The sequence below is a fragment of the Budorcas taxicolor genome, chromosome 17 (assembly GCF_023091745.1).
Source record: "Budorcas taxicolor isolate Tak-1 chromosome 17, Takin1.1, whole genome shotgun sequence".
NCBI lineage: Eukaryota > Metazoa > Chordata > Mammalia > Artiodactyla > Bovidae > Budorcas > Budorcas taxicolor.
Genome location: NC_068926.1, coordinates 64,299,095 through 64,314,121, shown reverse-complemented (window position 1 = coordinate 64,314,121; position 15,027 = coordinate 64,299,095).

The following is a 15,027-nucleotide window of genomic DNA, read 5'->3' as shown; positions in this document are numbered from 1 at the left end:
CGCCGCCGCCGCCCGGGCCGGGCCCGGGGCGCTCCAGCAGCCGCGCGCGGGCGGCCGGGCCGAGCCGGGCCGGGCCCGCCCCTCCCCGTCGGCGTCCGCCGCCGCCCCCGCCCCCCGCGCCGGCGCGCGCCGGGCCTGAGCGCGGGCGGGGGGCGTGGCCCTCGCGGGGCGCGCGTGCGCGTGCGCGGCGCGGGAAGCCCGAGGGGCGGCGGGAGGCCCAGGCCAGCCAGTCACATCCCTCGCGCGCACCCGACGCGCGCTCCCGCTCCAGCCCGCCAAGCGGGGGCGCGCCCGACGGCGAGCAAGTCCTCCCCAAGAGGCCCCTCCTCTGCGCAGGCCGGGGAAACTGAGGTTCCGTGGCCGCGCAGCTTGGAATGCGCGGAGCAAGCAGGCATAGAGACAGAAAATAAAAACATGCTCGTCCCTGCGCCTTGAACCTGGAGGAGGGGTCTGCATAAATTCGTTTGTTCGTTCATTCATTCGTTTATGAAATATTTATTGAGCACTTATCAAGTGCCCCGCATGGAGTATTCGACAGTAAACAACATAGAATTGACCTGCCCTAGGGGATTTGGCTCAGATGGTAAAGCATCTGCCTACAATGCAGAACACCCGGGTTCAATCACTGGGTTGGGAAGATCTCCTGGAGAAGGAAATGGCAACCCACTCCAGTATTCTAGCCTGAAGAGTTGGACACGACTGAGTAACATCACTTTCACTTTTCAGGAGATTTTATGGAAGTAAATTAAATTGCTAGAAACTCACTTTGCCCATCTTTTTATATGAATTCCTACCATGTGTCCAGAAACCCAGCTAACTCCTTGGGAAGTTAGGGAGGGTGTCTCCGAAAAGGGTGCATTTGCTCTCACACCTGGCGGATGAGCAGGATTAACGGGTGAGGGTGGGAGTGGACTGCTGGGCGTGATCTCCAGGGCAGAGCCTGCACAGTGGCCGGAAACGGAAAGATTTTCATCAGCCGCTGAAGCCTAGGGATGGGGAAGAGGGAGTCAGGGTGCTCTCTAGAAAGCTCTGGCTAAGGCTTAGAGAATGGACTGTGGAACAGAGGCGTGAAGGGAGGCCAGGGATGGGCTGCTCTTGTCGTCCTGGGGGAGGTGACCAGTGTGGGGATGGGAGAGAGAGACATGGAGGAAGATACTAAGAGGGCGGCTTGACTTAGCGTCAGTTTCACCCAAATCCCCTACTTCTCTTCGTTCACCCAGCCCAAGCACGCACGCAACCGCAAATTTACTGGTCCAGTCCTTGTTCCGTGCATCTCACTGCCAAACCAGCAACACAGGCAGCCTGGGCGATACTCCCGCTCTTTCCCGTAGATCCAGGGGCTGGGACCTCCTCCATATTCCCTCAGTATCATTCTTCTCAACGGGGTGTGTGGCGGGTTGGGGGGTGGTTTGGACTTTTTTTTTTTAATGTGACATCTTAGTTCCCCCACCAGGGATGAACCCATACCCCCTGCAGTGGAAGAAGGGAGTCTTAACTGGACTGCCAAGGAAGTCCTCCCCTCTCCCCACTTTATTTATTTTCTTTTTCAATTTGTGTGAGTATTTTTGAATGGCTTGGCAGATGGAGAGAGTTGTTGGTGGTTCTGGTGTTTAGAGGACAGGAGCCGGAAATGCTGAAAATGCTGATAGTCCTACAGTTCACTGGACAGTGCCCTCCACCCTTCCCAACTCCCAAGAAGAACTGCTCAATTCCCATAAGACTCCTGTGTGGGTGAAAAAGCACCCTTCATAATTATCTGACTCCATTTGACATATCAACACAAAGTATTTTTCACTGAATTTTAAGAAACGCAACTATGTTTAAACAGAGGGCAGAATATACTTTGTTTTGTTTGAGAGCTTTGTCAGGAGCTATTCACCATTTGGGAAAGAGTTTATAGAGGGAAACATAACTCCTAATATTGGAGAAGTTGACCCAACACACTGGCATCTTGGTAGACAGACTGCTCTATTTATTTAGCACCTATTTTTAAATGTCAAGCCTGAGACAAAATTATGGGCAGTATTCAACTGACTAATGACTATATACTTCTCAATTCTGAACACATTCATTTGAAAACAGATATGTGGGACTTCCCTGGCAGTCCAGGGTTTAAGACCCCGAGCTTCCACTTCAGAGGACACGAGTTTGATCCCTCGTGATTGAACTAGGATCCCACATGCCATGTGGCCTAGATAAATAAACAAATAAAAATTTTAAAAACCCAGACACTTCAACACAACATTGTAAATTGACTATACTTCAAAAAAAGAAAGAAAAAAAAAAAGACAGACGTACTACGGAGACTTCCCCGTGTCCTCCAGGGATGTTATTTCATCATAATGAATTTTCCTTATATGTTAGGGCATTATCAGTCAGTCCAGTCGCTTAGTCATGTCCGACTCTTTTCCACCCCATGGACTGCAGCACGCCAGGCTTCCCTGTCCTTCACCAATTCTGGGAGCCTGCTCAAGTTCATGTCCATTGAGTTGGTGATGCCATCCAACTATCTTACACTGTGTATATATATATATCTTACCCTCTGTATACATATACACAGTGGAATACTACTCAGCCATGAAAAAGAATGAAATAATGCTTTACAACAACATAGATGCAACTAGAGATTATCATAGTAAGTGAAGTAAGTCAGAAAGACAAATACCATATTGTTGTAGGAAGGGGGGACCCCTACAGGGCCCCAAGAGTGGGCTCTTGTCTAACACTCGGAAAAGAATTGTCCAAGGAGACACGTGCTGACCAAGCAAGAGATTTTATTGGGAAAGGGCACCCGGGTGGAGAGCAGTAGGGTAAGGGAACCCAGGAGGACTGCTCTGCCGCCGTGGCTCGCAATGTCGGGTTTTATGGTGATAAGATTGGTTTCCAGGTGGTCTTTGGCCAATCATTCTAATTCAGAGTCTTTCCTGGTGGCGCACTCATCGCTCAGCCAAGATGGATGCTAGCGAGAGGGATTCTGGGAAGTGGACGGACACGCGGTGTCTCCTTTAGACCATTCCCAAACTCTTCCGGTTGGTGGTGGCTTATTAGTTCTGTATTCCTTATCAGGATCTCCTGTCATAAAACAACTCATGCAAATGGTTACTATGGTGCCTGGCCAGGGTGGGTGGTTTCAATCAGTGTGCTTCCCCTAACAATATGCTATTACTTATATACGGAGTCTAAAATATGACACAAATGATTCAATCTATGAAACAGAAAGAGAATCATGGACATAGTGAATAGACTGGTGGTTGTCAAGGAGGAAGGGGTTGGGAGAGGGATGGAGTGGGAGATGGGAGTTAGCAGATGTAAGCTTTTATATATAGAATGGGTAAATAACAAAGTCCTACTGTGTAGCAGGGATAGTCTGTATCCTGTGATAAGCCTGGAAAAGAATATCTTAAAACAGAATGCATATGTGTGTGTGTCTGTGTGTGTGTGTGTGTGTGCACGTGTGTGTGTGCTCAGTCATGTCTGACTTTCTGAGACCCCCATGGACTGTAGCCCACCAGTCTTCTCTGTCTATGGAATTTTCCAAGAATACTGGCGTGGGTTGCCTTTTCCTACTCCAGGGGATCTTCCTGACCTAGGAATCAAATCCTGAGTCTCTTGCATCTCCTGCACTGGTAAACGGATTCTTCACCACTGTGCCACCTCTGAGGCCCATACATGTGTGTGTGTGTGTGTGTGTGTGTGTGTAATTGAATCACTTTGTTGTACAGCAGAAATTAACACAACATTGTAAATCAACTATATACTTCAATTGGGGAAAAAAAAAAACAAAAACCTAAACCCTAATGTTTCTACCCTGGCCTTGCTTACCTCTCTACCCACACCCACTGGCCCAGAGGCCATCCCCACCCATTCTCACTTCCTCTTACAGCTGAGGGGCCCTCTTCCCTCCCACATTAACTCTTGCCAGACACCACCTCCAAAAATCCCTCCCTGCTCCCTAGACTGGACTCAGCACTTTCCCAGGATGTCACCTCTCCCCCCACCTACCCCCAGGCACACAGCAAGTTCTCTCAACATTGTCACAACTCCCTGTCTTGTCACATGTTTCTAAGAAAAACCTCAGGAGCTGGGCTGGGACCAGGGTGAGAAGCCAAAATGTAAAGGGGCAACCAAAACAACAACAACAAAAATTCAACCAAGAGAAAGACTACATTTTTTTTTTCTTTTTCCCCACCTTTTTTGGCCACACAGCACAGCTTGTGGGATCTTAGTTTCCTGACCAGGGCTTGAACCCCGGCCCTTGGCAGTGAAAGCACAAGTCCTAACCACCAGACTACCAGGGAATATCAGAAAGATTGTAGTTTCAGGAATCAAACGGTATGCCAAAAATCTTCAATGTACAAAATGTCAACATTTTGAATGGGATGGGTACTGTATTACTGGGCTTTCCCGTTGCCTCAGCCTCCAGTTCGGCACTTTCACTGATCCTGTCTTCATCTGACCCTGTCTAGATTTAAAATTTTGATCATTCTAAACACTTCTGTGAAAACCCAGCTCTGAAAAGACCTGTGGGCTTGCCTTGTGGCCTGTAAGGAGATGGGGCAGGGAGAAAAGAAGTGAGAGCTCCCTGGTCTAGGCTTCAGGGAATCCCAGGAGCGGAGGAGGAGAACCTGGTGGAAGACCCAGCTCCAGAGTTTTCTTGCATGCAGTAGAGTCTTTTCCGCTCAGTATCATAATTATTTTTTTCATCATACTTTATTTAATTACCATAGTTCTTGTAGTCTCAGTTTTGCAACTATTATAAATAGCCAGTTAATGAGTTATTTGCTGTATGCTAGGTGGTAGGCAAAGTGATTTGCAAATGTGTTGGGGACAGGGGTTTTTTATGTGAATGTCCCCCATGCTACTCCCCAGGGCCACCTCCTCCAGGAAGCCTTCCCTGACCTGAGGCCAGATTAGGTATCCCTTATCAAGGCTCCTGCAGCCTCTCTGCTTTGTCCTGGCTTGAACCCCTTTATTTATTTCTTGTCACATGGTTGTGGTTCTTCTTTTATGGCTGAGGAAGCTGATGCACAGGGTGGTTTAGTCGCACGCCCATGGTCACAGAGCTAGGGCGTGGTGAAGCTGGTTACTTGGACACTTGCTTTTCTACTTTAGAAGTCAGATGAGAGACAGAGGTTCTTCCAGGATAGCCTAGGAGGGGAAAAGAGAATAAAACCCTACTGATAATTCCATTTTCAGAGCAAGTGATTTGCAATTCACAAATATTAAATAACAAAGCTCTGATAGACTGAATCACGGCTCCCCAAAGATGTCCATGTACACCTGTAATGTGTTACCCAATATGGTAAGAAGGACTTTGCAACTGTGATTAAGTTAAGGGTGTTGAGGTAGGGAGATTATCCTGAGTTATCTGAGTGGGCCTGATACAAACCCAAAGGTCTTTATAAGAAGGAGGAAGAAGGATCAGAGTGAGAAGTAGGAGCTGTGACAACACGAGAGGTTGGGGTGATGTGAGGAAGGCCACGAACCGAGGGAGGCAGGTGGCTGCTAGAAGCAGAAAAAGGCCACGGAGTGAATTCCCTCCTCATCATCTCCAGAAAGAACAGAGATTTGCCATCATCTTGACTTTAGACTTCTGACCTCTAGTTGCTGTTGTTCAGTTGCTAAGTCGTGTCCAACTCTGCAACCCCATGGACTGCAGCACACCAGGCTTCCATGTCCTCCGCCATCTCCTAGAGCTTGCTCAAACTTATGTCCATTGAGTTAGTGATGCTATCTAATCTTTTCTACCTCTGTTGCCTGCTTCTGCTTTTGCCTTTAATCTTTCCTATCATCAGGGTCTTTTCCAATGAGTCAGCTCTTCACATCAGGTATCCGAAGTATTGGAGCTTCAGCTTCAGCATCAGCCCTTCCAGTGAATATTCAGGGTTGGTTTCCTTTAGGATTGACTGGTTTGATCTCCTTGCAGTCCTCTAGAAATACAAGAAAATAAATTCCTGTTGTTTTAAGCCACTGAGTTTCTAGTAATTGGTTGTAGGAGCTATAGAAAATGAATATAAAACAATACATATATACTGTATTAAAAAAACAAAAACAGACCCCAAATGGAGTCACTTGTGCTGTTGACTTTTTAAAAATGCACAACATCGGAGTTGTGAGTTACGTTTTATTTGGGGCAAAATGAGGACTATTTAGCCCAAGAGACAGCATCTTGTATGGTTCTGAGAACTACTCCCAAGGGGTCGGGGGAAGGCCAGCACATACGTGATTTTGGTGAAGGGGAAGTACGTGCAATCAAGCACACATTTTTTTGCAGGAGGTTTCTGATGGTCATGAGGAGCAATCATCACCATGAAAGATTTCAGTGCTTTTCTAGGTATGAGGAGATGCAAGAACTGGGTCCATAAAATCAGCTCCTGAAAAGATCTATCTGAAGACCTGTTCCGTCAGGTTTTCCCAGAGCACAGAGGGTCTTATTTCTGCCCTCACCCTGAACTCCTTTCAAGGGGTGTTGAAAGTCAGCAGCTGTTACAGCTCATGATATAATCCTTATAGAGGTAGCAAGTCCTAACAGCAAGTGCCAGTTTGTAGTTGACCAGGCTAAACCCCACATTAGCAAATCAAGACTTAATATCTAACCTAATTGCAGTTACAAAGTCCTCCAGGAACGTAGTCTTTACTGGTCACTCACTCTGGAATTTTCTGGTCAGTACCAATGAGGTAATCTGCCATACAGCCCCCTTCTGTCCCTCACAGGTAGGTTTCCTAAGCCTAAAACTATTCATTCATTTCTCCTTTCTACTATAAAAGGCTTCCTTTTTGTCCAGCTCCTCAGAGCGTCTTTCTGCTTGCTGGATGGCATTCTATCCATTTGTGAATCATTCGTGATTCATTCAATTAAGTCAATTAGATCTTAAAATTTTACTGTTAAAATTGTGCTATTTAACAACTATTAAAAAATTATTAGAATGTCATAATACAATATGTTGTAGCCAATTCTTGGGCACTATATCATTTTCACATTCACTCAATTCATTGGACAACGATTTACGGAGTGCCTATGCAACCCACTCCAGTATTCTTGCCTGGAAAATTCCACGGACAGAGGAACCTGGCGGTCTATGGTCCATGGGGTTGCAAAGAGCTGGATGTGATTGAGCATGCGTGCATCCTCCACTGAGGACCAGTCTTGGAATTTGGGGTCCATCAGGGAACAAGCAGAGTCACTGTCCTTGGTGGCATCCAATCAGGTGGGAGATAAAGCCAAACAGCATGTGAGTGAATAGATTTGCCATAACACATGTTAACATATGCATATAATATATGACTATTTAAATATGTCATTTTTAAATGAATCAATTCCAGTAAACTTCTTAGAACATGACATGCACAGATGAGTGTCAGATAAATAAAATATGGCATCAAGTAGTAAAAAAGAGTTTGAGAGAAGGACTTCCCTGGCAGTCCAGTAGTTAAGACGTCATCTTACGATGCAGGGGGATGTGGGTTCAATCCCTGGGCAGGGAATTAAGATCCCACGTGTCTCACTGCCAAAAAGCAAAACATAAAACAGAAGGAATACTGTAACAAGTTCTATAAAGACTTTAAAAATTGTCCACATCAAAAAAACCTTATAAGAAAGAAAGGGCTGGAGAGAGAAATAGAGCAGTCTTGGGGACATGGTGATGGAGGCGGCTGTTTTGTTTAAGTGATCAGGGAAACCTCTGGCCAGGGTGACATTTGAGCCTCCAGTTTGTCTGTCATACAAGAGCTGTTAAAACTTTTGGGGGCAGCAACATGGATGGATTCAAGAGATCATCAAGCTTTGTATGACAAACTGTTACATCTTAGCATTTTCCTGGTGGTCCAGTGGCTAAGACTCCGCACTCCCGATGCAGGAGGCTCCGGGGGTCGATCAGTGGTCCGGGAGCTAGATCCCATATGCCACAACTAAGCCCTGATGCAGCAAAATAAACAAACAAACAAATAAATAAACACTAAGACCAAACTCCATGAAAAAAATTGTTATATCCACATACAATGGCAACCTGTGTGAAACGGATTCCCCTGGTGACAGTCCTATGGAAGGGTGTTCAGGATATGCCATATTGATAACAGAATGGAAGTCAAAAAAGCCCCATAACATTTTAACATAATGTTAAAATGTATTTTAACATTTGGGGACATTCACTCAAAATGTTAATGGCCCGTATTCTTGGTGGTGGGATTAGTGGTGGGAAGTAACTAGTACTTTCTTCTCTCTACCATCAGCGTTATACACATTTATAGAGGTTATGATGATGCTAATACTTAGAAAAGTTCTAATAAAACTAATTTCATCTGAGAGAGTGTGTGTGGGTGTGTGAGGTTAACTGGGTATTCTGTAACTTCACCTGGTCCACAGAGTTCAACCTCCTGCAGAGAACTCTCCTGGCCAAGGATCCTTTTGTCCTGGCCTGAGTATATTTCAGAGCTGCTAGAAGGCCATATTGTTATCAGCCAGCCGATAGGTCAGAAGAATCTTCAACAGCTCCAGCCACATAAACAGAAATCGCTTCCAAAGGTCCTTCGGGGGCCTCCTGGAGACTCCTGGAGTCTCCTATCAGTATGATCAGTGAACTTTGGACTTCAGAGTAGTTTCTCAATGTCCTTGTGATCAGCAGACCAAGTAAGCCCTATACCCCTGCAAGAAGAAGGATGCATCCCTCCTGCTCTCTGGCCTCAGTTTACCCAACCATAAGATGGGCAGATTCAACCAGCTCAGTGTCTCTCGACACTTTTTTCTTTTTTAAAAAAACAAAACTCATACTCCCTTCTAATAAAGACAAAAATCTCACATCCTTTCTGGGGGATATAGTAAATACTGAATTTGCTTTTTGCCCACACCGCAGGACTCTGAAGACATGGCCAGGCTCCTACACTGGGGTGGGGAAGCCCTGGGTGCCTGATGCCTTTCTCGACTGTCAGTAAAACTCTCTAGGCTGGTGGCTGCGTGTTCCAGCTTTGGATACAGACTGCCTGGGTGAGAGTCACTGGACACAACACAGGGTGTCCTGTATTTTTTTTTCCCCATTGCAGATTTTCTGGTACAGACAGGAAAGAAAGAAAGTGAAGTCACTCAGTCATGTCCAACTCTTTGCGACCCCATGAACTATTAGCCTAGCAGCCTCCTCAGTCCATGGAATTCTCCAGGCAAGAGTACTGGAGTGGGTTGCCATTTCCTTCTCCAGGAGATCTTCCCAACCTAGGGATCGAACCTGGGTCTCCCACATTGCAGGCAGACCCTTCACCATCTGAGCCACCAGGGAAGTCCTACTAGAAAAATTATTTAAAAACTGTAACACTTATTTTTATTTGTCGGATCTGGGAACACTAGGCTGGGTTCAAATTTGAGCCTCTGCTTGCAGGCTGTGTTCCTACGGGCAAGTTCTCTCTTTTCTCTTTCTCCCTCCCTCCCTCCTTCCTTTCTCATACTCGCTCCTTTTTCCTTCCTTCCCTTCTTTCTTTTTACTCCCTCTCTCCCCACCACTTTCTTTTCCATGTTGAGTCCTTTCATCTTAATCTTAAATGTGCAGCTTGATGGCTTTTCCCGTATGCATTATTGTTGGTCAGTTGCTCAGTCGTGTCCGACTCTTTGCGACCCCATGGACTGCAGCACACCAGGCCTCCCTGTCCATCACCGACTCCTGGAGCTTGCTCAAACTCATGTCGGTTGTATCGGTGATGCCATCCAACCACCTCATCCTCTGTTGCCCCCTTCTCCTCCAGCCTTCAATCTTTCCCAGCATCAGGGTCTTTTCCAATGAGTCAGCTCTTCGCATCAGGTGGCCAAAGTATTGGAGCTTCAGCTTCAGCATCAGTCCTACCAATGAATATGACACACTCCCACAACCACCACCCAGAAAAGGGACATGCTTCTAGTATCCCAATAAAAATTCCTTGTGCCCCAGAAGTAAGCATCTTTCCCATATCCTCAACCACCATCTCCTAGTTTCACCTCTTCTACATTGTGTGGGCTCTTCCCTCCCTCTTCCACTCAACAAATTGACTATGAGATTCACCCAGTTGCTGTGTGTGGCAGCATTTCATTTCCTCATTGCTGTGCAATATTCCATGGTGTGCATTGTCTGAAAATGTCACAATTTGTTTACCCATTCTCTAACTGATAGGCATTTTGGTTGTTTCTGCTTTGGGGCTATGAATGTTCTTGTACAGTCCTTTTGGGTGGTGTTTGTCTTCATTTCTCCTGGATATGTACATAAAAGGAGGTTTGCTGGGGTTTAAGATAGACATATGTTTAGCTATAGTGGATACTGGGAGCAAGTTTTTGAATTTCAACTATGAAGAGAAAGTTAATCGTGACCCTACCTACTATTAGGGTTGCTGTGAGATTAAATGAGATAATCTAGGCAAAATATTTAGAACTGGCACATTGAAATTCACAAAACCCAAATCATTGTTGGAATGGGGAGGGCACAAAGATATCTAGCTGACTTTTGCTAACTTTTAAGTGTTCCCATAATGAATTAGAGGCACAAGCAATTTCCTAAGGTTGTGAGACATAATAGTGATACATGGGACTTCTCAGTGGTTAAGAATCCACCTGCCAGGGCAGGGGACATGGGTTCAATCCCTGGTCCAGGAGGATTCCATATTCCTTGGGGAAGGCCTAGAACCCGTGCTCTGCAAGACCAGCCACCGCAATGAGCAGCCTGTACACCACAATTGGAGAATAGCTTCCATTCACTGCAACTAGAGAAAGCCTGTGTGAAGCAACAGAGACCCAGGGTAGCCATAAATAGATAAATGTGACCCATAACATTTGTTTAAAAAAATGCAAGTAAAATGGAATCATATAAACAAATGGTGGAGTTCACCCCATCTTCTTTATTATTCAAGAAAAATGGAATGTACTAATCTTTTGCAGGCATTTTCTTCTGTCATCTGCACATTGTTATTTGAGGGTGCTGAAGGTAAGGGGGTTAGAGGTTGGACTTTCAAAGCTAACCCAAAGGGTGACTCACCCAGGGCTTGTTGGTCCCTGTCCCTGGGCCTCAGTCTCTCCATCCATACAGTGAGGTGCCTGGTGCTCTCTAGGCTCTAATAATCACTGCTCCAGGTCCAGTCCTGGCAGAGGAGGGACCTGGCGTCCAGCCACGCCTATCTCTGGGATAGAGGAGCAAAGACCTACCCATCTTTTTGGCCCAAAGAGGCATGGCCCTGAGTCTCATCCATCCGGCATCCCAGAATGCATTAGGCTGGCTGGCTGGCCCCAGGAGCTCTTGTCCTGTACCTCTGACCTCCCCTCAGGGGCCGCCAGCCTGACCACTCCCCCACCCCCTCAGGCAAGATGCACAGTGGTTCAGGAGGCCGCCATCCCCTCCCCCAGGGTGGCAACAGGAAGAGGGAAGAAAGAGGATCGTCTCCAGCTGGCCCGGGAGACAGATCTCCTTGTGCCCATCAGCCCTCCAAGAACCCCCCTTCTTCCTCCCTCCTTCTCTGAGGCCTGTCCATGGAGACTTGGGGTCAGCCAGAAAAGTCAGGCAACTTCTCAGGGACCAGAGCGAGGGGAGGTGAGGTCTCCCAACCTGGCCAGGATCCAGCCCCTGAGGGCGGCAGCGGGTGCCCAGCCCCACCCCTTGCCGTGCCCTGTCCATCCCTTCAGACTTTGACCCTGAGCTCCAGTTCGGGCTGAGGACAGGACGCCCCAGAATCGGGAGCCTCCCTTCAGGAGATAGGACCCTGGGCCCACAGCAGCTGCCTCTTTGCTGCAGAGATTTGGCACACCAGGTGACTGGGGGCAGGTGTGGGGGCACAGAAGATCTGAGCGTTCCTCCCGGTGTCTCCAGAGAAGGTCCACGTTAGAGCCCGAAGCAGGTGACAACTTTGCAGGGACCACAGGTAAGTGCCTTCACCTCTCCAAGCCTCAGTGTCCTCATCTAGAACATGGGGATCATAACTCACCTCTTTCAGAGTTAACCTGGATATTAAAAGAGGTGATGACTGCAGAGGGCTTAGCACAGAACTGGGCACGTACTCAATAAAAGGTTAATTATTATTATTTGGGAGGCTGGGAGCGGTGGCCTGGTTATCCAGCATTGATAGTATATGTTTCATTTTAAAAATAAACTCTGAAACTTTATAAGAGGTAGCCATAGGAAGCTGATGATATTTATTCAGATAACTCACCTGTGACTTGATTAAAAAAAAACAAAAACAAGCCTTTCCTGTTTTTTGCACATGCAGCTATCAAAGGCATGAGCTGCTTCAAGGTGTGTTCTAGGGACAAGGGAGGTTATAAGCAAACTATTAGAAGACTGGAAAGTAAAAATCAATGTCATGTGCCAATTTCTCGATGGCTGCCTAAGAGATCTATGGTGCAGCCCAGGAAGCTCAGACAGAACGGGGTCCAGCTAAACTCTGTGCCACACTGGCTGTGTGACTTTAGGGGGGTGACTTACCCTCTCTGAACCTCAGTCCCCAGTCTGTAGAACCTCTCAGAGCAGTTGTGAGGATAAAGCAAGAGGATGTCTGTACTGCTTCTATGTGTGTCTGGCAAGTGGCATACGGCCAGAATTCCCTTCATGCTCCACGTACAGGTAGATATTATAATTACACACACACACACACACACACACACCTAACAACCCCAGCTGTTTGTGTCTTCCTGAATGTACACTCCAAGCATGTTTGGTTAAACTAACAGCATAAAGCAGAAAACAGCGACACTAATAGAAACATCAGTAACAATAAGAAAATGGTAGAAGGATAACAGAGCTGTGTGCAAACCGAGTCAGGGAAATAATTATCAACATGCATAATTGATTTCACCCAAGGCTGGCTCTGTTAGATCCTACAGTCTGACTGCCGATTCTGATAAGGACCTTATCCATTGATATTCCACTTTAATACATGCAGAAATACACAGTTGCTGCCATTAGTATCAAATCTGATTCATTTATTCGATTGAGATAATTGACTTAGGACACATTTTCCTTTAATTCTGTGCCTACCACCAACACACTAAAAATTCCTACACTCATTGAATTTCATGTTTGTTTGTTTGTTTTTAATGCAGGAAAAAAAAAAAAACAGAAGCTTTGGCTGTTACTCTTCACCTGCTTGATTTCATGTTTTTTTCAAATTGTGGGATTAGCACATAGCCTTGTGAGTCAGGCCAGCCTGAGCTCTGCTTCTTACCAGCAGGTGCCTGAACCTCAGTCGCCTCATCTGTAAAATGGGCATGATGACAACCCCGAGGGTTGTTAGAAGATTAAAGGAGATAATGCATGTCAAGTTCTTAGCACGATGAGTGACACATACTAAGAGTTGAAAAGCTCACAGCTGCTATTGTTTCTCCCCATTGGCAGGTTTTTCCTTTCACAGAGACTTTTTAACCCCAAAACTCTACAAATCTTTTGATCACAAATGTGTGAGTTTGGCTGAGTGGACCCCCTTTCTGTGAGCCCCAGTTTCTTCTTCTGCATGATGCTATCGTGCTTATCTTTAAGATTTTAGACGCTGGGGAAACTGAGCTCCATGCTGTTACCTGTCCCTCTTTGTAATAGCCAGAGGTTTTAGAACTTGCTCTGGGTCCTGCCTCATGTTCTTCTCTTGGGCACCTGCCTTCGATTCCAACCAGCGGCTTTGCCATCCCTGAGCAGCCTTGTTACCGGAGACGTGCCACGTGACGGCTTTGGTCTGAAGTCTTTCTCCGTGCCCAGAGATCTCTCACTCAGTCAAGCGAAGTGACTTACCTAGGGTCACACAGAGGGTGTGTGCCAGGCTGCTCAACCCCCAGCCTGGGCTGTCACTGACACCCCTCCACACCATAACACCTCCTTCATTACAGGGAATTTTGGAAAATACAGGTAAAGCCTCTATTCCAGCCTTCTTCTTGTCAAGGTACGAAAGTGGTCAAATCTCCAGAGCCTATGTAGAGACAGAAAGCCCAGAGAGGGGAAGTAACTTGGCCAAGATCACACAGCAAGCCAGCAGTGAAGCCAGATCTGACTCCCCTTGCTGTCTTCTCCTCCAGACCCAATGTTCTTTCCCTTGTTATTCTCAAGGTGCTGGGGGACAGAAAGAGGTCACTACAGACTGAGGCCAGGCCGCATACCAGGAACTTTCACCAGGCTAGTTATTCAGTCTTCAGGCTGACCCGGGAGATGGGGGTTAACCCTATTTCATGGCTGAAGGGATTGGATCTCCTGAGGCAACGGGTGGAGGAGATGGTGAGGGGGTCCCTGAGCAGGTCACCCGCCACCAAAACCAGGCTCGCGGCTAGAAGGAGAATCACCAGAGAACGATGCTTTTCCCTTTTTTGGGTTTATCTCCAACTTGGCTACTGAAACCCCGACAGAGTCCAGTTCTTGTGGGCTGGAGCCGTTTTCTCCTTTATAAAACTAGGCCATATTGAGAATGTCCTGCCGTTCAGGGCCACGGGCCGCAGTTGCCAGGAGGCAAGGTCCGTGGGAGGAGAGTTGTGAGCAAAGAGGAGGGAAAGTTGAATTTGGCCCTTCCGGGCACAAAAAGTCCCCTTGTTCTGCCTTAGCAGGAGCCGGCAAAATATTTCCCTGCTGTGCACGGACCAAGCAGCTTCAAGGTCAAAAGCTGCTAGGTCTTCTAAATTTCTGAGGAGAAATTAGAAATTTAGCAGCCCAGTATCCCCAGGCAGGTCTGGAGGGGATGCACTCTGAAGGTCTGAGTTCTGAGGCCCAAAAATGCATCCCAGATGCTCACAGCTACCAGCCTGGCACACAGTAGGTGTGCAGTAAATGTGTATCGAGTTTACGTGAATTAAAATGAAATCCTGGCAGCACCATTTACTGGCTGTGTGAACTTCTGTACGTTACTCCACCTCTCTGAGTCTTTGTTTCCTTATCTGTAGAATGGGATCAATAACACCAGCCCCTAACTCTTAAGAATGTGGGAGATTTAGGTGCAGTGATGCACAAGAAGTATTTAGCACAGGGCTGGCCCACAGTAGGTGCCCCAGAAATGTCAGGAAATCACTTCTTTTGCCCTGGACACTGTGTTAAGCTTTTTACATTTGCTGCCTTGAGAAAA